Source organism: Periplaneta americana, chromosome 17, assembly GCF_040183065.1.
Source record: "Periplaneta americana isolate PAMFEO1 chromosome 17, P.americana_PAMFEO1_priV1, whole genome shotgun sequence".
NCBI lineage: Eukaryota > Metazoa > Arthropoda > Insecta > Blattodea > Blattidae > Periplaneta > Periplaneta americana.
Window position 1 is genome coordinate 101,731,993 of NC_091133.1, and position 22,624 is coordinate 101,754,616.

Sequence of the window (22,624 nt, forward strand, 5' to 3'; positions counted from 1 at the left end):
CTGCAACTCCTAACCGGCCTAGTTACGTGGACGACATGAGCTCAGGAATTTACATCGTTGCCAAATTTCTGCATGCGTTTATCTTTGTGTTAGCCCCTCTGCAAGAAACGTAAGAAAAAAAATCCCCCAAATTTCTCTCAAAATTGTGGTGCGGCTTGCACACGCGTAGAGCAATACACGCGAAAATACAGTGCATCGATATGTGGAGTGAAAATGAAGCTGTGTTGGAAAGAGTGGGTGAAGAAAGAATGATGCTGAAACTAATCAGGAAGAGAACAAGGAATTGATTGGGTCACTGGCTGAGGAGAAACTGTCTATTGAAGGATACACTGGAAGGAATGGTGAACGGGATAAGAGTTCGGGACAGAAGAAGATATCAGATGAGAGACGACATTAAGATATATGGATCATATACGGAGATTAAGAGGAAGGCAGAAAATGGGAAAGATTGGAAAATGCTGGGTTTGCAGTGAAAAACCTGCCTTTGAGCAGAACACTTAAGTATGTATGTACTTAAAACATCATGGGCCGTATTCATAGACATTTTTAGCGCGGGCTTTCGGTGGATGATCAGCGTTTTTCGTATTCACAAACCAGTGTTAGCGATAGGATATGATTTGAATTCTGTACAAGTAACCAGTGGATAGCCGGGGCTAGCTTAGTATGCTCGTAGCGCGTGCTGCGAAATGTCTATGAACAGCACCCCATGTTTCTATGTATAATTGGCTCTGTGTTAAATATTAAAATGTTTTATTTTCTCTAAATAATAAGTAGTATTTAAAACATTTATTATTTGTTACAATTACGATTTATTAACATTAAAGGGAACCACGGGCGTACCAAAGTCGCCTGAGGCGTTTGCCTGCCGATCTGGAGTTGCGCTTGGGAGCGGGTTCGATTCCCGCTTGGGCTGTTTACCTGGTTGGATTTTTTTCGAGGTTTTCCCCAATCGTAAGACGAATGTCAGGTAAACAATGGCGAATCCTCGGCCTCATCTCGCCAAATACCACCTCGCTATCACCAATTACATCAACGCTAAGTTGATACGGCGTCGTTAAATAAAAAATCATTAAATGATGGTGTTTTACGTATATCTATTGAAAATAAACTTTGTATTCGCTAATCTTGTAGATTATACCTATTATCTTTTTCGGAAACAGAAGTATGAACATATTTTTGTTATCAGAACTACATTATTTTACAACTGATGATGGTAGCAGTAGTAATGTACAGTAGTAGTAGCAGCAGTAGTAGTGGCAGAGTATTACAGGAAATAATTCACCTTACTTAGACGAACATATTCTAGACTCGAACTCGAAAGAAGACAAATTGTTTCTCAGAAGTCGATCCAAACGAGGGAGAAATACCATAACTAAAACACCAGGAAGACTAGCGAAGCATAAATTGACGTCTGTCTGCATACAGAATGGTAGGCGTCATCACGAAAAGCCTCGAGGCTCAAAATTGCTCAAAATGATTCCGACAACGATCTATGAGGATGTTAAGTCACTGACCCTCAATTACAGACACATGCTATCCAACGTGTTACATCTTAAGAACATCCGCACATAATGTCATGCATACGTCGAACTGTAAAAGCATTATATAATCCCGTGCACTGCAGGCATATTTACCACTCATTTAAGTTCAGAGTTCGTATCTTCAACCTATGCTCCCGTCTGGAAGCCAAATCGAGATAATCTGCAACGCGAATGCAGTTTGAAGGCCATAATATTGCTTACTTGATGAATCCACAAAAAAGAAAAATGTAGACGACATTTTCTTCAAATATGTTTTACGAGTTTCAAAACAATTCTGATCTGGTGACCTTCGAAATTATGCAGTGAAACTGACGGGATTCTTGAAATTGGGAAAAGATGCGGCAACTCTGCCTCCACGTGGATTTGACGGGCACCTGTCAATTCTTCTGAACAAGGGTTGTGATTGGTTACTAACAAGAGAAGACAATATTTCCGTCACAGTAAGGAAGACATTTATTTATGACAATAATTAGTAGGGGGCAGTAGAAGGTCTGTCGACAAAGTCCTTTCTATGAAACTGCACTCCATGAAAAAAAATAAAGTATATCCTTCTTGTTGTTACAAGAGTACACAGGGTGAGTCAGGAGGAAAGGTACATGGTTTGAGGGGTGATAATATCGGTGATTCTGAACAAAAAAAAAAAAAAAAAAAAGGTTTATATGATCGTACAGTATGTCCTGTTCTTAACAGTTTTGGAGAAAACTAATGGAAACAATGAGGAACGGGAAAAGTGTAGGTGATAGTAAATTAAAACATTGTTACCTTATATTCTGTTCAATTGTGAACTTTTCTTTACAGGTAAAAAGGTAAAAGGTATCCCCGTAACTTGCCATGAAGGCACTTGGGGGGCATGGAGGTAGAGCCCCATGCTTTCCATGACCTCGGCACTAGAATGAGGTGGTGTGGTCGGCACCACGCTCTGACCGCCTTTTACCCCCGGGAAAGACCCGGTACTCAATTTTATAGGAGGCTGAGTGAACCTCGGGGCCGTTCTGAAAGTTTGGCAACGAGAAAAAATCCTGTCACCACCTGGGATCGAACCCCGGACCTTCCAGTCCGTAGCCAGCTGCTCTACCAACTGAGCTACCCGGCCGCCCTTTCTTTACAGGACATGTTCAAAAAGTCCACCGACAACTTCAATGCACTATGCAGCTATTGTAGACAGCTGCTGTGTTGCTGATCTGAACTGATTTGGACAGCCCTTTACTTGAGAACAAGCATGTAAAATGAGAGCGAAAAGTTTCCACTTTGCGCTTGTAGACTTCGCTCTTAAGCCAACCTCACACACAGTAACCCAATGGAGTAAGATCGGGTGACCTCGGTGGCCAACAAATGACTCCACAGCGACCGATCCAACGCCCAGGATATGTTTCATTGATCCTACTACAACCTAATGTCGTTTTTGGATGTGTCCGCATGTGAGTGTTGATGGACATGAAATTGACGCCTGTTATTTCCAAACAGCTGTATGTCAGATACTGTTAAGAATAGGGTATATGTTCATATAAACTTTTTTTTTTTGTTCAGAATCACCAATATCATCACCCCTCATACCATGTACCTTTCCTCCTGACTCACCTTGTATGTACCGCTATCTCGAGTTTTCAACTAATCTGTCTAGTGCTGGTGGTAGAATACTGGGTCTGCGATTTCTTTAGATCCAGTACTCACTCACAAAGATGTTGTATGTGGCAACGGGTGATTGTGATTGAGTAATACACCATATCTTTTGGCATGTTTCTTGATGTTCACAATTTCACTGTAATTTTACATGTTCCTTTACTTATTATTTTCAATAATTTTAACTGGAAAATCTAAAAAATGCACCTGTCAGCACACTGATGACATTGAATTTCTACTACCAAAATTTACATAAAAAATTGAATCGATTATTATTGAAAGGTCACATGTCCACTTTTTTTTTACAAATTGAGTTATGACCACCATCATATTCTTCATAGTGTAGCGCACCGTTTCCTGAAGAAAAGGCACAAGTATGTGCACTCTACCAAATGTTACAGTGTAAAGAAGTTTCCGGTCAGTATTGAAAGGGCATGTGTCCGGGCCATGTGACCTAACAATAACAAACTCTATTCTTTTCCTAACATTCTTTGCATGATGTACAATATAAAATCTCATGATTCAATTCTTTGTTTACAACAGTTACAAAATAGCGAGTAGCTGAATCGTTAGAAAAAGGAGTGCCGAAAGATCAGAAAATATACTTTCAAATTTCACAGTATTCTATTATGGTTTTTGATGCTAAGTACCGGGTACAGTGGTTGTATATGAATATATTGATGGAGTAATGACACACACATTCAAGTTGCTACATACAGCTATGTGATGTATCCTAATGACTTGAAACTACTTGAAAATAAATCATATTATGGAAAAGTTCCAATAACTAAGAAGAAAGTTGAAGATGTCAGCAAAAGTATGCAGTATGTACTTCCTGAATATCTTCAATTTTATGAAGAAATTGTCCAGTGACCGATAGAAGAAAAAAACAATGAAGATGACTGAAAACTCCAGAGGAAGTGTTTAATGAAGAAACTTAAAAGCTTTTATGCTTTTAAATTGCTTTATTTCAGAAATAACAGATATTGCCTTAGCAAAATAATGTTCTTAACAGTTAAATTCTTAAGTATTTGTTAGTTAATAATAATTAAAACACATTTTAAGAACATAAAATTATGCTTTATTTACTGTTTATTATTAAAAGGACACAAGTCCATCATAAATATTATTTTTTTACAGTTAAGTTTTAGTAATGTTACCATTAGTTTATGCATGTAAATGTAACTTTACACCTTTGTCGTCGATAAAAAATATCTGATTACACTATAAAGTACCATTAGCAAAAAAAAAAAAAAAAAAAAAAAAAAAACAGTTTTTTTGCTTCTCCTGTAAAATTGACAAAAGTGGACATGTGACCTTTAAAAAATAATTGGTTCAATTCTCCATCCAAAACGCTACAAAATGCTAAATTGTATCATTAAAAGTGCTATAAAATGTTAAATATGATTTCTAAAGTCCAATTTTTTTATTCAAGTTGCTAAAATCTACCATCTCGAACGATTAGTCATTTCGGTCACATTCAACTCAACTTCAGTGGTATTCATAAAATTAAGTACTCTTGGTCAAGAACACATAGCTACGATGGTACAAGAATTCCACATAGCGTGTTATTATATCTCTATTTCGTAACACAAAGTCCAACCACGTTGAAAATTTTAACCGAAATTTCCCAAGAGATAAAAATGTTGTTGTTTTATCTATTTATAGCCAAAGAACTCTTTTCGTAATGCAACAAGCCGTCTTGACTGATTATCACATTTCAAACAAACAGGTTTTCGGTCCGTTTCATGTAAGGAAAGAGTTTTACGTAATCACTACTGTATAAATGTGTGCTACAACTGATAAGGTCACTTCGCTGTCGAGGTCCCAGTGAATCACACTCCGTACAACAGGAAAGATTAGGCCAGATAAATTTCTTTTATCTCACAAACAAAAAACTATTATTCGCACTGATCAAGGTATTATATTCAAATCTCGCATAATATGATTCTGTTTTTTCCAATTCACCGCTATCGCTACTAAAACCTACTGTAAAAACACTCATCATTTTGTACAAAATAAATGTCTAAATTGATTATTTCTCACAAAATTAATATAATTTATATTCGGCATTATAATTTTGTGTACGAAGGAGAACTTTTTAATTATAACTGCTTAAATTCCAATACTTTAATTTATAATCCTGACTTTACAATCCATTAAGCGATAGAAACTGATATAGATATGCTACAAGCAAAACTCAGCTCAGACTCCTCGCGCCGCGCATGCTATACCTCTCTTACCCCCCTGCAGTAGGCGGGTTCTTTGATAAGCGGCTACTGGTATAGCTATAACGGCTACGGTTGCGGACATGTGCACTCAAAGAGCAGCTGTAACAATAACCAATTAAGTGAATATAACATTACAAGATGTAAAAATCGTCTCTTTCTAAGTCACAATCGGTATCTATCTTCACTGGAACTGTCCTCATATTTAAATTTTTAAATTAAATTAAATTAATATTTAATATAAAACGCCATGTGACTTCCTGACTCTGTAGCAATAACACGTGTTCAGTTCAACACAAGAAGATAATACGAGCGCATGCGCATAGTGTCGGTGGTGTGATTGGAGACGGGGAGCATCCTGGGAAAGGGAGCATACGTCATCTGCGCGAGACAGTCACATCCGCTGGTTTCTGCGCACTGAGTTTTGTTTGTTGGATGCCTACAGCAATGGAACGAACTGTACAGATATTCATATTTTTTAAGCTGCTATTCATGAAGCTTCAGCACGTCTCGATACTGTTATAATATACTCGTGCTGTACAAATAAGGAAATAACCTCATTTTAAGTTCTTTGTCTTATTGAAGTTATTTTATACGCCTCCAGAATTACTAAGGGCGATGACGTTTTGCAATAAATAGTGAAAATACGAAATGTATAAACAAAAGCACACCTATCCATTTTCTAGTATGTGCGAAACACCACACTGTACTCTAATTTAGGATTTTCGGAGGTGAACACAATCCTCTAGAATTGCTATAGAAGGCTACACAGTTCTTACCATCATCATGAAAATCCTCTAATTCGGCAAATTCCAGGAAATCACCCATCTGTTTTGCCATTTCGAAGATTGAAAAGGAAAAGACACACTGATTCAATATTGTGAGACTATTGTAAAATTCTTTTAATGTTGGGGTTACCACAAGGTGGCTCCTAGAATACATGGTCCATGTTTTTTTTTTTTATCATATCATGAACTCAACTATAATATATAAGTTTTCTTGGATTTAAAAAAATCTATTCATTTTAATTTCTCACAATCAATAAAACCAAATAAGAAATGAAGCTGTGTTGGAAAGAGTGCATGAAGAAAGAATGATGCTGAAACGGATCAGGAGGAGGAAAAGGAATTGGCTGAGAAGAAACTACCTACTGAAGGATGTACTAGAAGGAATGGTGAACGGGAGAAGAGTTCGGGCCAGAAGAAGATATCAGATGATAGACGACATTAAAACATATAGATCATATGCGGAGACAAAGAGTAAGGCTGAAAATAGGAAAGATTGGAGAAAGCTGGGTTTGCAGTGAAAGACCTACCTTTGGGCAGAACACTATGAATGAATGAATAAAACCAGTCGATTTTTACGTGGAGCGTTTTTATGCGTACCACTCGAGAAAATTTGTAACAAAAATTGTGGCACTGCCCTTACGGGAATTGCGTCGATGCCGCCCGCAATGCATTCACTGGTTAAGAAGCTTAATTTGTTCATTCATGACCCGGGTTATGTTGCAGCATTTCCTAAAAGGAATCACCCACCCATCCGGGATGTCATCTCTTCAGCAATTAATATTATATTCATCTCTTTAGGCCTATATAGGTACTTCCAACAATAACGATGACGTATTAATTAGTAACTGAATAATGTATTGGATACTTCTTTATTTCAGAAATATTATGGTTTATTTAACGACGCTCGCAACTGCAGAGGTTATATCAGCGTCGCCGGATGTGCCGGAATTTTGTCCCGCAGGAGTTCTTTTACATGCCAGTAAATCTACTGACATGAGCCTGTCGCATTTAAGCACACTTAAATGCCATCGACCTGGCCCGGGATCGAACCCGCATCCTTGGGCATAGAAGGCCAGCGCTATACCAACTCGCCAACCAGGTCGACTCTCTTTATTTCAGTGATTTATATCTTTATGCTCGACCATGCCGAAATGTAGTAATTATACACCTGGTAGCATCCTTTAATGCATGTCATTAAAGTACACCTACTCATTAAAGTTCAGGTGTTTTCAGCCAATGACAACTCCGCTTACAGGTGTTCAGCCAATAACGAGTCAGCTTTGTACCGTTATAAAACCGCAAGTATCGATTATTCTCGGATATGCAATCGAAAGAGAATTAGCGAAAAGTCACGGAGGCTGGAAATCCAATACTGTCGCAGAAGGTTTTGTTCTGTTACTATAACAATAAGCGTTAATTGTAAATAATATTCAAATAAATTCAATTTGTCATCTCGTTTTTCAATGTCGAATTCAATAATCATAGTTATACCAAGTTTAACGGATTACACAAGGTCAATGACATTATTGTTCCTCGGAAAAAATCAATACTTTCGCGTCTGCGCACATCTCACAATTCACGACCTAGAACAAGGTCACTTCCGATCTTGTCAGATACAAATAAAATGTATACATCTGAATACTGTAATTTCAAGTTAGAAATATGGTCGAGCATAAAAAGTCGTATGAAACTCGCCTATAATGGTAATTAAGAAGCTCGTATGAAAATTATGAAACTTGCTTGCGCTCGTTTCATAAACATCCATACTCGCTTCTTAATTACTATCATTATAGGCTCGTTGCATAATGTACTATTATACAAGGGGGGCTGAGTTAAAAATAGCTACTGTAGACCTGTGATTAAGATGGAGTTGGAAAAGATACACCTGAAATGTTTTTTGATGAGTAAAAGCTTAACGAAATGGTAAACTTAATTTTAATTTAATCAAAAATACAAATGGGGTTTTTAATAAATTCGTGAAGTGTAAAGAAAGAAATAATTAATTTAACATAATAAAATTTTATTCTAAAGTACTTAATTCTCTGTAATGGCATTATTCATTACAATTTCAAACGACTCAGGTAAATAAATACCAAATTTTTATTTCAAATACCAAACATCCTTACAATTCCAATCTAGCTCACAATAACAATCACGAACGGCATAAACCTTTAACGCTATTATAAGGATTTGACAAATCCCTTGTCACTTTATATTGATTTTCTTCCCTCTCGATGTGCAGGCTTTCAACATCTTCGGCAATCCTGTTCTGTTACTATTTTGTCGTGCTTCGCACCCTCTTCCTGTGGTAGCTATTAGGTTACGTCTAAATTCGACTTTCTTCTTCAAAATACTTTAATGTTCCTTCACAGGGAAAGGAAAGAATCGGAGTGATATAAGTGGCAACAGGCTTCGAACTCAAATACAGTAAACACTTCTTTTGAGCCCCAATTTATCTTGCGATGACGCGTTTCGCTTACCTGTTGAATGTTCCTTCTCCCATTTCCCTATTCATTCATTTCATTTTGGTTTCAGGTATCGGCTATTCATTAGTTACTCTCCAAATTCCTAAAAGATATTCAACATCTTATCCGAGCGTGTCCTAAGATTAATCATTCTACTTGATACCATTGTACTCTCCGTCAAGTCCACATCTGTGGAGTAAAGGCTGGTTCACAATAAACCGGGAACGGAAACGACAACGAGAACGAAAACGTAAACAATGTTAAAATGTATTTAAATGGGAGGATTCACAAATAACTATTGTGAATGCTCATATTCAAAAACACATATTTTAACATTATTTCCGTTCTCGTTTCTGTTTCCGGTTTATTGTGAACCAGCCTTAACGGTCAGCACATCTGGCCGCGAAACCAGGTGGCCCGGGTTCGAATCCCGGTCGGGGCAAGTTACCTGGTTGAGGTTTTTTCCGGGGTTTTCCCTCAATCCAATACGAGCAAATGCTGGGTAACTTTCGGTGCTGGACTCCGGACTCATTTCACCGGCATTATCACCTTCATTTCATTCAGACGCTAAATAACCTAGATCTTGATACAGCGTCGTAAAATAACCCAATAAAATAAAAATTAAAAAAAAAAAAACTCTCCGTCAATGATGCGCCGAATCTTCCGGAGGTCAAACTGCTGAAGATCTGGAGCAGAGAACAGATTCTGCCTCCAGTAAGTAATGAGAATTTTGTGGCTAAATTCATTCTATTCCATCAACAAAATAACAACTTCATTAATTTGCAACAATTCATCAAAAATCTTACCTTCTCTGGACTCTGTGATGCTTCGAGAGCACAAACGTTCCAAATCAGAAGCTAGTATCCAATTCTTGCTACTTTGCCACTCTTCGTTAACGGATGTGATAACGAACACCTGGAAAAAGTGCAAAGATAAGTTACCCACAAGAGGGCGTGTGTCAAAGGAATTCTGAGAGAATGATCCAGTATAGGATAACCAAGTTCTAGCATACGAAATACCCCCCTTTGCTACGCATCCATATAGTGATCGAAAAATCGAACACATCACAGTGAACTGTAAATAATATTTTGCTAGGTTAATATATAAAATATCCAAAATACAACTACTAATATAGGGGAGGCACAGTTCTTTAAAAAGAAGACGATCGCTGAAAAAATCGTCAGGCGTATAGCTTTACTGTGCTGCATAAATACACCGTGTTCCGCTTAGAGGGATCGAGAAATAAGTGATAATTCCAAGTATAAATAATGGTTTCATAACATAACTTGTTACATAACTTAATGTAAAAACTCTCCGAATTTCGGAGAATGGTCAGTGCAACTCGATGTGTGCGCCTCGAGTTACGCTGCAGACATCTAAACGGTATTCAACCTCCTGCCAAGTGTTCTGTAATATTAAGGAGTGACTAGCACATCTGCATTTGTAATGCGTTGCCTCAGTTCTTCCAAGTGTCAATTATCACGATGGTACACACACAAAGCCCCAGAAAGAAAGTTAATGGGGGTCAGGTCTGGTGACCTAGGTGGCCAGACAATGTCCTCTTTTCCGATTAACCATCCAAAAAGTCACGCACTGCTTCATAGTAATGGGGTGGAGCCCCATGTTACTGGAAAACCGATCCTGAAGAGAGCTGGTCAACAACAAAAGTTCTGCAACATGTCCAGATGCACATTCCCTGCGACTGTCGTCTCGATGAAGAAGAATGGTCCAATGAACGGCGCCAGGCTTGTTTTTGCGTTAAATATTGGTGCACATGCGCATGAACATGCAGCTGTTTTTAAACTATTGTTGCATAAACTTGGGCAGTTTCTGCATCTTGTCAGATTAAATTACAATAATATCTTAATCTCATTTTAAATAATGAGCATTTATTTCTCGATCCTTCTTTAGTGGAAAACGGTGTATTATTCACGTGTGGGTAGTGTGAGAAAGAGCCAAAAAGAATACAAGGATAACAGAAAGACAAAGATAACAAGGGAAATACAAAACGAACAAAGGAAAAACAAAAGAAAAAAGGGGTACACAAGGGAATGCATGAGAACACGAAGAGCACAAGGAGAACAAGGGGAAACAAAGAGAATAAGGAGGAGATAAGAACAAGGGGAAGACAAGGAGAACGTTGGGAACACAAAGAGAACAATGGGAACACAAAGAGAATAAAGGTAAGACAAGGGAGACAAGGGGAATAGGAGAACAAGGGAAATACAAGGAGAACAAACGGAAAACAAGGGGAACAAAGGTGACAAGGGGAATACATGGAGAACAAAGGGAAGACGAAGAAAGAAATAAGACGAGAAGAATAAGGGGAAGAGAAGAATGGCAAGGAGAAGAAGACAAGGGAAAGACAAGGAGAACAAGAAGAGGGTGAAAACATTAATAAGTGGAAAACAAGGAGAATAAAGGGAACACAAAGGGAATGCAATGGAAACAAGTGGATGATAATGAGAACAAGAGGAATGGAACAAAGGGAACAATGGAAATATAAGGCAAACAATGGGAAGACAGAGAGAAAAGGGGGAAGAGCACAAGGAAAATAAGAGGAATACATGAGAAGAAGGGGAAGACAAGGAAAATAAGGCAATACAAGGTTAACAGGGGAATACAAGGAGAACGGGGAGTACGAGACCGAAAGAAATACGATAAAGAGAAAACAAGGGGAATATAAGGATGACAGCGGAAATACAAGGAGAATACAAGGAGAGAAAGACAAGGAGGAGGGGGTTGCATTTTTATGTGATGGTCAATTCCCAAGTTACCCCTCATACGCAGTGAAGAGAAACACGTACAATGTGGGACTGAGCTCACCGGCCCTGACCGGAGGGGAACATACAAGGAAAGGTGGAAGTGGGGATGTAGTCGAACTGTTAAGAGGTGATGACAAGCTAAAGTAGACGTGCTCAGTTTTGTAGTTACACCTTTCACAAAGTTGGCGATAACCCGCCACGCCGTGGCTAACGAGAAAGACAGGCTTTGGCACGAATCGGAGTCAGGTGATTATCATGGTCTAGTCATGGCCATCTTGACAACCGCCTAATATATGTAAATATATCTTCTAAAAAACAAAAGAATTGCTATATTAAACTCATGTTAAACGTGCATTTATAGGCCTATATAAACTTGTTCAATGTTAGCCATGTTATGACTAAGAATGTGACGTCGCGTCGGAATACTTTGTGTGCTTTCGTGAGAGATTAGTTTCACACGTGAACGAATGTTTTATGCAAGAGTTCCAATAATTTGTTGTCAATGTTTCAAATGACTCTTAAGAACATGTAACTGTTACCTGAAAACCTATAGTCTAGTGTTAACGTAGGCGCGTAGTAAAAGAGAAGTTATGAATGCAAGATTCCGCTATGCTTTTCTATTGATTTGTTGTTTGTTGTTCTTTCTGTCTGTTTATACATCAAGTGTTATAAATAACTTAGAACAAGGACATAATATACAAGAGGTAAATTAGGTACAAAATAAACATCATTTCCCTAGTCATAATGAACCAGGCGCTGCCCGAAGTGGACTTACTTGTCAGAGAAATTCACGCTACAGAAAATCGGTAATTTTTTGTGTCGAAGAGTGTATATTGTAACAGTGTACATTAATTATTAACCCCGTATTCATCCCAAAATATCATACACCATGCAACATAACATTTTAAACTATAAATTTCAAAATGTACATACGAAACAAATTCAAAATAATGTGCTATTAAAAAATAGACTACTAGAAAACAAATCTATCAAATTTATCAAATTATTCATCGTCATCCCGCAAGTGCATTTGTCTGAAATCGGGAATAATATCAGTCATAGCAACTGTGAGCCGATCCTTGAAATTCTCGTTTGTCAGGATCTCGATTTTGATTTATAGTCAGTTTCATCTGCGAAAAAAATTGTTCGCATAAGTAGCGGAGCCAAACATTGATGCAATTTTCATATCGAAACTACGTAAATTTGCGTATAGTAATTTACACAGATGTTTATATATAATTTACCGCTAGATTACTATGACAACTGACAAATAGTTTAAAAATTAATTAGTCAACAAATTCAATTTCAAGAAGCATATCCTGAAGAATATAGACTCAATTAGCCTTTCAGAAATTTTCCTTTACTCTGAAATTTATAATTCATATTTAATGAGAGATTAATAATTAATGATCCAGATATTTTTCCAATAAACTACAAGAGATAAATATTACACAGCGACAAAGTAGATTGAACAGGGTATTATCCTATGTTTTAAAGAAAGAAGAATAGGTAAATATTAAATGCGTATAGAATATGTCCAATGGGCAGACAGAATGTTGTCATAATATAGGATAATTAATTCAGTACCGGAAATACTGAAAACTGTCAAAATCTCGAGAATAGAATTTTTGTGGCATTGAAATTTTGTCTGTAGTAATGTCACGAGAGGTCTGAGATTCGCCGTGGATTTATCTGGGAAATCTCAGACCTCGAGTGACATTTATTAGGACTATTTCGTGAATAAAATAAAAATGTAAATAATATATCCCTAAAATTCGATCACAAAATGTTAATAATTGTATATTAACGAATACTTAACCTATTCAGACATTGTGAAGTTGAAATACTCGTAGATAAATATCGATTACTGCAATAAAGAAATTCGATGTTATTATTCAGTAATGCCAATTGCGAAAAGCGAAATACAGGTTTAACAATGTTAATTACATGTATTATTATAACGTAAATACATTTTCATTATCTGCTGAAATCATAATTTAATTTAACAGTAACAGTGGGGACAGCTATATACCAATGCTTATGAATTCACAGCGAGACATGCTGCTACACAGTAAAACCATCTCTGTATATATAGGCCTAATTAAAACACGAATTTTATTACGCCATACGGAAAGCAGTTTCATCAAAGACATTATTACTATGCAAGGTCTTTAGGTTTGATATGCGATGATGTTACATAAATTTGAACATCTGACTTTCTATTAATTGTTTAATTTCATTCACGAAATACAAATTTTATAGGGCTACTTATTTAGGTTAAGTTACCTGTGGTAGCAGGACCAATGTCAGCTGTGCCTTATTTCGACCGTTACACACAATCAGTGCTAAACGAAAGCATTTTTTATAGCTCGACAAACGCATTCTCGCTACAGTATGTAACGGAACTAAAGCTGCATCTACACAGTTCAATATTTCAATCGCGTATGCGTGCAATCTGGGAAGAATATTGAAAGAATCAAGTTTAAAATTAAGATGCATGAAGATTTTGTGTCTACATGGAGCGCCATTTTGAACGTCGTCTTCACTGCGTAAATATATTAATTAATATTAAATATCAATCTTGCATTCATTGCTTTAAAGTTGAAAGGAAAGTTTAACCGTGTAGTTGCAGCTTAATGTATTCATGATCATCAATTTACGGGGAAACAGTTGGCGACAACGACTAAACAAAAGAACGACCATGCGATAAATTGATAGCGATAAATCTAGCTGCAAAAATTATCGCAAAGTATGACTGTGATTGGTTGAAATTCAAAATTTCATTACACTTCATTGGTCGAAAACGGAATGACGTCATATAAACGAAATAGTCCCAATAATTTTATAATTAAGTATAAGTATTATTCTAAATATCAAGGGATTTCCTATTCTCTACAGCCTTCATGCTTTTGTCGGTTTCACGTTAGACAGACATACCTGATAAACCACAAGATATAAATATTAAACAGTGGCACAGTAGATTGAACAGGATATCATCCTACGTTTTAAAGAAAGAAGAAGAGGTACATACTAAATGCGTATAGAATCTATCCAATGGACAATGTTGTCATGATATAGGTATGATTAATTTAGTACTGGAAATACTGAAAACAGTCCACTGCTCTGAAGTAACGGTTAGTCTGCGTGACTTTGAAAGGAGCGGGCCCGGGTTCAAATCCTCGTTGGGACAAGTTACCTGGTTGAGGTTTTTTCCGGTGGTTTCTCTCAACCCATTAAGAGCAAATGCTGGGTACATTTCGGCGTTGGACCCTGGACTCATTTCGCTGGCATTATCCTCTTTATCTGACTCAGGCGCTAGGTAATCATAGCAGTTGATAAAGCGTCATAAAATAGCCAATAATAAAAACTACTGAAAACATGTCTGTCAAAATCTCGAGAATAGAATTTTTGTAGCATTGAAATTTTTTTCCCAATAATTTTATGAGAAAGTATAGCCTAGTTATTATTCTATTTATCAAGGGACTTTCTGTCCTCTATAGTCCTCAGGCTTTTATAGGTTTCATATTAGATGACATACTGAAGTTGGCACGATTCCTCACCTAACACAGGGATCGCACTGACAGTGGATAAACATACATGCCCTGGGTTGGATTCGAACACACGACACTATCACGAAGCGTCAGCCATTTCGTGCGTGTACCACCAATGGTATCTATACTGCCTCATTTCTCATATCCAAAAAACTTATATGTACTAAAATTCGTCAGACGTACAAGTTATTGAGTGGTTAGAAATTTATTATCTCTATTCGGAAAATCCCGAAACGGAAAATATCTACATTTGCAGGGATAGTTCGAAATGTTCTCACATGAAAAACAAACCAAGGGAGACATTTCATTAATGAATCATATTTCTCAACATTAATCCTGAAAATAATTACTATTAATTCAAAGAGATAGGTGAAAGTAATATGTGTAAGCAAATAAGAATCAGCCTACTTCAAGTAGAGAAGGGGAACGAGAATTGGCAAAGAAGGGTGCCAAGTCCTTCTATATAACATGGCCTAAGTCAGACTGAGAATGCGAACATGCTAAATCCGAAGTCATTTGCCAAAAATAGTCAGGCACACTTCCTGCTCCTAGTTGAACACTGCTGAGCGACAAAGGTAATGTACGCTGAGTCACGCACTCGTACATTATGGTGGAAACTATACATCAACACCTCCCCAGTGATCAATGACATCAAGGACGGCGGCGGACTTCAGCATCAAGTTCATCACATTCTTTTGTTAAGCCACCTTTCACGCTTAAGTGCACAAACACTAATACTGGAACAGTTCTCTTCGGAATGTCACGTGTTCTAGTGGTCGTGTGTCTGATTACAGCCATCGTTAATAAAATTGACAATCATATTTCATTTAAAGTTAAAGATTTCTCATTTTCCTTCAAAGACAAAGTAGACATTTTTGTTAAGTTCAAAAAACAGACGTAAGTAGGCCTATCTTATATTTCAGATTATATTCCACTATATGAAAATTATGCGTAGAAAAACTAATTTTTACACGATTCCCTACGCGACGTAATAAATTATTTTCATGGAAGTAAATTAGTAAGTTAAATACTCTTTTATGTGCTTAAAGAAGCTGTGCTACTGTGGTTTTAATTATCCAGCTACAAAATGAACATTTTGCACAGTTTTTATTTTCAAAATTCGTCATATACATATTACTTGCTATGCAAAGTTCTTCCTGCGTACAACATATCGTCTTCAACCTTTATTTTTAATGCAGATCTTATAAACTTCAAAATCACTTATTATAAACTCTTAGAGAATATTCGTAACTATACTGTGAACTGAAGTTGATTATGTCATTTCATCCTCAGATTTCTAGACTATCAGATCACAATATGAAGAAGAACAATCTACAAGTGTGTTGTAAAAGTCGAAGGTGTCCACAGACAGTTCCAAAGGACAACAAATTACTATATGTTTTCTCTTTTAATATTGGCCTCTGAAAAGGATCACTACTTCGGTCTGCGAATAAAGGAAAATAAACGAAGTCGTCATTATGTACAAAGACATTACCCATTACCACAAAGATATGACAAGTTCGGTAAAAAAATATAAAGACAAATAATGATGCCGATGAGAACCGAGGGAAACACATTGACAAAATACACATAATGAAAATCATCAGCAGCCTTCAATGATTAGTATATCGTCGTTGTTCCTGCAATAACTCCTATGTGACATATTTATCGATTTTCAGATTTTTGCTCTATTAAATACGTTAAATAGTGATACAGCAAACAATAAAATCTCCTAAGTTATATGTAATTATATTTCTTTTTTTCGAAAATGTAGAATTCACAGTCCCCTATGTACGGCTGCCACAGGATAATAAACGTGTTTTTCTCTCCTACTGAAAAATTGTATATTTTGCACATAGGAGTTATTGCAGGAACAACGACGATATGAACTCTGGGATCTGTATCGGCATGGCGAGTAGCTAAGCAACACGCAAAAACAGTGTGTGGTGTCGGCATATTGTTTCAAAGGATGGAAGAAATGAAGACTAATATGAAGCGCTCTAATGAATTATCGCAAATAATGCATGCTGATAACCTGGAAATTCGACTAATAATTTAACACAGTTTTGAATTTAGCCTATTACATTTTTTTTTTTTTTTACATTTATGACAAATTACGTATTTTACGCTTCTTATAAAAATTATTTTTTTTACGTATAACTTCCCAACCCCGGCGAGAAATGGCCTGAAGCCGCCTATCAGGAACAGGATTACTTTATATGTCTTAAAATCTATGACATAGGACCCATCGCTTTACTTTCATCGCTTTATAATTCAAACTCAATGTCCTCGGCCGGGTTTCAATTCTCGAACCTCTACTCCAAACATTACCTCAATGATCACTATACAACCGAAGACGACACATTATTTTATCGGTTATCATTTACGAATAAGCACAATCATCGATCCTAGAACAAGTAAAATTCTCTTCAGAATATCATGTGTTGTAAAATTCTCTTCAGAATATAATGTGTTATATGTAGTAGCATGTTAATGACTAGGGCCTACTGTGTGACTGATAAGTGAAAACAGTCCAATCAATATTCAGTAACCACAGTGGCCATTAACTTACAAACTATGGCCTATTCCATCTGAAGTTGAGACATTTGCCATCTTCCTTTAATGTTCAATTGTTTGGTGAATTTGGAAAACAGAAATCGATTCTAGTTCAGAAAAGAGTCTGAATTTCGCTGTTACCGATTGCATAATGTTTCACAATGTGTGAAATGCCGAGCCTTATTATTGGATAACTTTCTCGGAAAGAGATTTCCACTTCTACTGGATGACATAGCCCTACGAATTACCTCAGAGCTGTTAGGCCTATTAATCTGACTGACTGTATGTCTACCCACTGGCAAAATTAATATAGACTCGCAAAATTTATTGGTTCAATCCCCTCGAAATCCTAATCAGCTAAATAACAATTCCCAAAATGTTCATGCCTGATTTCCAATCAGTTCAGGATATTGAAACACGACAGAGTAATGTGTAAATTAATTTGATGAAGCACAAAATTAATATTTTACTGCTTTTCTTACGCCAATGTCCTTATGAAATAAGTTAACAGCAATCAAATTTAGAAAGAAACTCTGAAACGTTGACATTTATTCACATTTTAATATCTACACTATCTTGATTATTTATTTCAAGTAACAAGATTTGCTTAATATTTGTCCATACTCAAATCGGCTAGTCTGGTCTTCAGAGTAAAGAAAGTTCTTTCCACATTAAAAAATTGGAAAGGAGTATTTTTGAAGCAATTTACAGTCAATGGACTCGTGTCTAACATAATCGAAGAACCTTTCTCATCAGTTATCACATCATTTGGAACACTTCTAAAATTGTTTCATAAATTATCTCCAGTATCAATATGCTTCAATTATATCGCAAATGTTCCTCCTTTCACTTAGGTTTAGTAATTACTGCAGGTTAAATCAGAACAGCATCGCAATAAGATACAATGAGTGGTTCATATACTATTCTTGTGTTATTAATCAATATGATGGCTTGAAATGTAAGTATAGAATATTATTCTCTGCACAAAATTAGGGCTAGACAAGAACAACAAATGCAAACATAACTTTTAAATTTAGGCCTACGGCTAAAAATGTTTAATTTGCTATGTAATGCCAATACACTCATTTTCTGGTGACATAAGATCACAGCTCACGGTGAAACCAGCGCTGAGGTAATTCCGGTGATTTCGAAAGTGAAAATAGTTGAATTTATAAGGGATTTTTGAAGAGATGCAGTTGATCGTATATGCAAGGCATTAAAATGCCTAAATTAATCAAACCTAACCTGTCACAGATGCGTATATTATGCAAGGTGTATAAGCGGAGTACGAAGGAAAGGAAGGCAACCGTGGTCAGAAATTTATCCCAAAAATTCATAGGACATTCACACATGTTACTTGTATTATAACCTATTCTATACATTTTAATTCATATAGTAACTACACGAGAAAAGCTGCAAACATAACCTTAAAAAATATGGTCAATTAAAAAGTCCACTGTAACAAGCAGTCACCGTGTTTACGAACAATCATAATACTATTTAAAGTATTCACTGTTTCTAAAAGAATTGCATTCTATTTATTGCTTCACAAAATCGTACACTTAGCAACCATATGTAACATATGTATCACGCATAGAACGTATTATTATAGTACTTCAGTATTTCTTCGACAATAATACACTTTAGCATGATTTAATTAAAGTAATATTGAACTACAAAGCCATGGGAATGGGATGCAATGGAATCATAACTGCCGTCAAAACAGTGTTCCATATGACATGGCTGACGCGGTAGGTAGATAATTGCAACATTGCCTACTGTTTTAGTTTCTTTTAAACGTACTTACCAACAGATTTGTATAAAAATTACTTCTATAACACCGAAAATGTTATCCCTTTGTTTCACAATGTCAGATATATTCTGAAAAACAATAATTCCTTACAAAATTGCACTGAAATAGACACCGCACCCCACGTGCTTCCAATGTTTTTGTTGTGCACAACTATTGAAGCATCATGGCGAGGCCGCGACATGATAACATTTCGTATCCAATCTTCAACGCTCGTGTTGCCGTATTACAAACTGAGTTCCCGCCGGGATAAAATGTTTACAAAGAATGGAATAATCTAATATAATAAATAGGCATAACCCTAAAAAACGAGTTTTTTCACTTGCAATACGTAAAACTAATGTTTTAATTTAATTATGAACTTTCTCTTCTTCGCAGTTTAATCAAATATTCCAGTTTTCAGAAACAACTTTCGAAGTTCCCATTGGGAATTAAATGTCGTAAATTGTATATGTAAATTAAGGAGACCAAGGTAATAGGTTTTCCAGGACCATTTTTTATTACTGATATCTACCCATAATAACTTTTAACCCGGCAAATCTTAGGCCTTTTTTATTACGTAGGCCTATAATTTCAGAGGGGGTATAATATATTACAGGTAATTATTGTTTAACCAATAAATACCAAAATACAGGTCGTTTCTGGCAATGACTTAGGGCAAGGGATATTAGTATCACAATCTACAATTTCTTGGGTCTTCCTGAATATGAAATACAAAAATATGTTCGTCTGTAGTTCCCCCCTCTACCAATTTTTTTTTTTGCACGATCGTTTTTTTTTTTTGTACAGTATTTACAGCTATTGTTGTTAAATATAGAATTCCCACACAGAAACTTGTTGCTAGGGTCACCATTCTTCATAACATAAAACTATACTGAAATAGGCAGTGCACTTATTGTTACGGTAGGCCTATTGTTACCATTACAATGCAGTTTTGCGAAGGCTTTCGAATATTGCTCTAAATTTTCAATGCAAAATATATTGTATTTGCAATTTTAAAAATATGATCGTGCAAAAAAAATGTTGTACAATACACGTTTGTGAAGTGCATTACAAAATCTCGAAAACTGAAAAATATTTCCCAACCTTGTATCGTATTATAGGGTACTATTACGTTTAACATTCATAAGTCTAGAAACTATTTGTTTTATTATTGTCAGGAGTGACAAATATTTCAATTTTATCGCTGTTCTGAAAATCCAACGTAAAGATGCTTTTTTCAAACTTGCAAGCTATTTACCTTACTTACTTACTGGCTTTTAAGGAACCTGGAGGTTCATTGCCGCCCTCACATAAGCCCGCCATTGGTCCCTATCCTGAGCAAGATTAATCCAGTCTCTACCATCATATCCCACCTCCCTCAAATCCATTTTAATATTATCTTCCCACCTACGTCTCGGCCTCCCCAAAGGTCTTTTTCCCTCCGGCTATTTACCTATCCTATAAAATTTAAATCACTGCCGGTACTACTGTTTTTTTTCGTAAATAGGCTATTGTAACATTAATTTTTTTTATAATCGAGGAGAGCCTCTTAATCTCATATTAATAATTACGATTTTCACATTCAATTTCTTGCACACATACTTTTTTATTTTTTGACACTCCATGTTTGTTAAAACAGTTAAAAACACATTGTCATAAGTTGGAAAAGATGGATATGAGACGAGTTAATAAGTCTCTTGAGGTTTGGAATCCTAAAAGAAAAACTCCTAGTCTTGCTTCAATAACAGAATTGGTACTTTTGTGTTTTCTGGTATAAGTAGGTTGATTTGTGTATTTTCTGGGTAACTTCCATTTGTGGTTGAAAGTTCATTAAAACACTGTAAATGTGAGACGCTTTCATGTCTGCTTCTCATACAGTTATCTTCCATAAAAACCCTAAGTATGGATAGCACTGTACTCGTACAGGACTCATATACTTATATCCAACTTTTTATTGCACTGTAGTAATCAGGTTAAGTGGCTCATTCCACCACTAAAATATACTGTGTTCCATACCTTCTGAAGCACAAATGAAGCTTCAATTTAATTTCATTCTCAGTGCGGCTTTATTTATTGATACCAAAATGTTGCAATGAAAATAACACAATGAATGTCGAGAGATATGTGAACATGCTGCAGAATTTTGTACTTCCCATAGTATGTCTGAGATGATGTGATGTGCATTTCATACATGACGATGCACTGTCCCACTTTGCATTGATAAGATGGGAATGACTTACCTACGCTTTTCCTGGATAAATCATTGGATGCCGTGGAAATGTTGAGTGGTCTGCAAGAAGCCCAAATTTAACACCGTTGGAATTTTTTTCTGTGCGAATATCTTAAAAAGGATCAGTGTAATATGTAACTAGTCAGCGATGTATGCAATGGAGGAAAGAAATTGGTCACCCTAACCCATTATCTCCAGGCTTAGTTGCCTCATAAGTGTGCTTTGTTGGTGTCACTTATAAGTAGGGGGCGAATGTTGATGAAATGTCATCTTGTTTTTCACATTAGGCCAATGCTTATTAATGTAGAAATCCTTTCTTTTTTAATATCAAGGTATAAAATTAATTTCTTATATTGCATTTTTTGACGTTTTTGAACTAATAGGTAATGTTTACATTTTTTGGTCATTTTTAATATTTTGAAGAACTTTTAGATCATTTTGAATGCATTTTACTTCCTTCTCTACACATAGGCCTGTTAGATTAATTGTTTTTCTAAGCAAACAGATCAGTAGTAGGCCTTACTATTAATTACCTACTGAATAAATGAATAACAGTGAAGTTTGAATTTTATAGTTTGGAACAAACTCTAAAGTCCATTCCTCATTCCACTGAAGGCTTCACCTCACACAACGGAAATAATATAAAATGCTTGACAACAGCTTAGTGAGGATTTTAACCGGTACTGTTCTTCTGTCGGTACGAAGGTATCTTTAGAATGTATGTTTGGAAGGGGGGGGGGGAACTTTCACCATTTCCTGGACAATAGGACGTTGTGTCCCCAATATGGTTCGGAAGGGATGTACTACAGTAGACAGTATTTTTAACACAAGGATTGCAAGAATGCACGCTGCATCCACAATTTATTTTGTCATTCACACTCCCTCATCTGGTAGGTCTGGTAACAAAAGTAAAGAGCGGAAGACAGAGAATGAAGGCACTGACATGGACCACCCCTGACTGAAACACATTGTAAAACCTCATTAAAATTTAATGTTGTTTTCTAATGCCAGGCGTTTGACAATAAAGTCATTTGACCTCTTGCACTCCAATATTTTTCAAAGATATTATCATGGCCAGCCACTGAAGC

At 36.2% G+C, this 22,624-nt stretch overlaps 1 protein-coding gene across 1 annotated transcript in view; it reads right to left on the reverse strand.

Moving 5' to 3' along the window:
- The window catches only part of spoon (A-kinase anchor protein spoonbill), a 189,430-nt gene extending 169,947 nt beyond the window's left edge, over positions 1-19,483 (reverse strand). The window contains exons 1-2 of the mRNA XM_069815964.1: positions 19,322-19,483; positions 9,449-9,557 (exon numbers count right to left, since the gene is read on the reverse strand). The gene's annotated coding sequence lies outside the window, so the exon portion shown is untranslated. The remainder of the gene's footprint in view (positions 1-9,448; positions 9,558-19,321) is intronic.
- Positions 19,484-22,624: the final 3,141 nt, after the last annotated feature.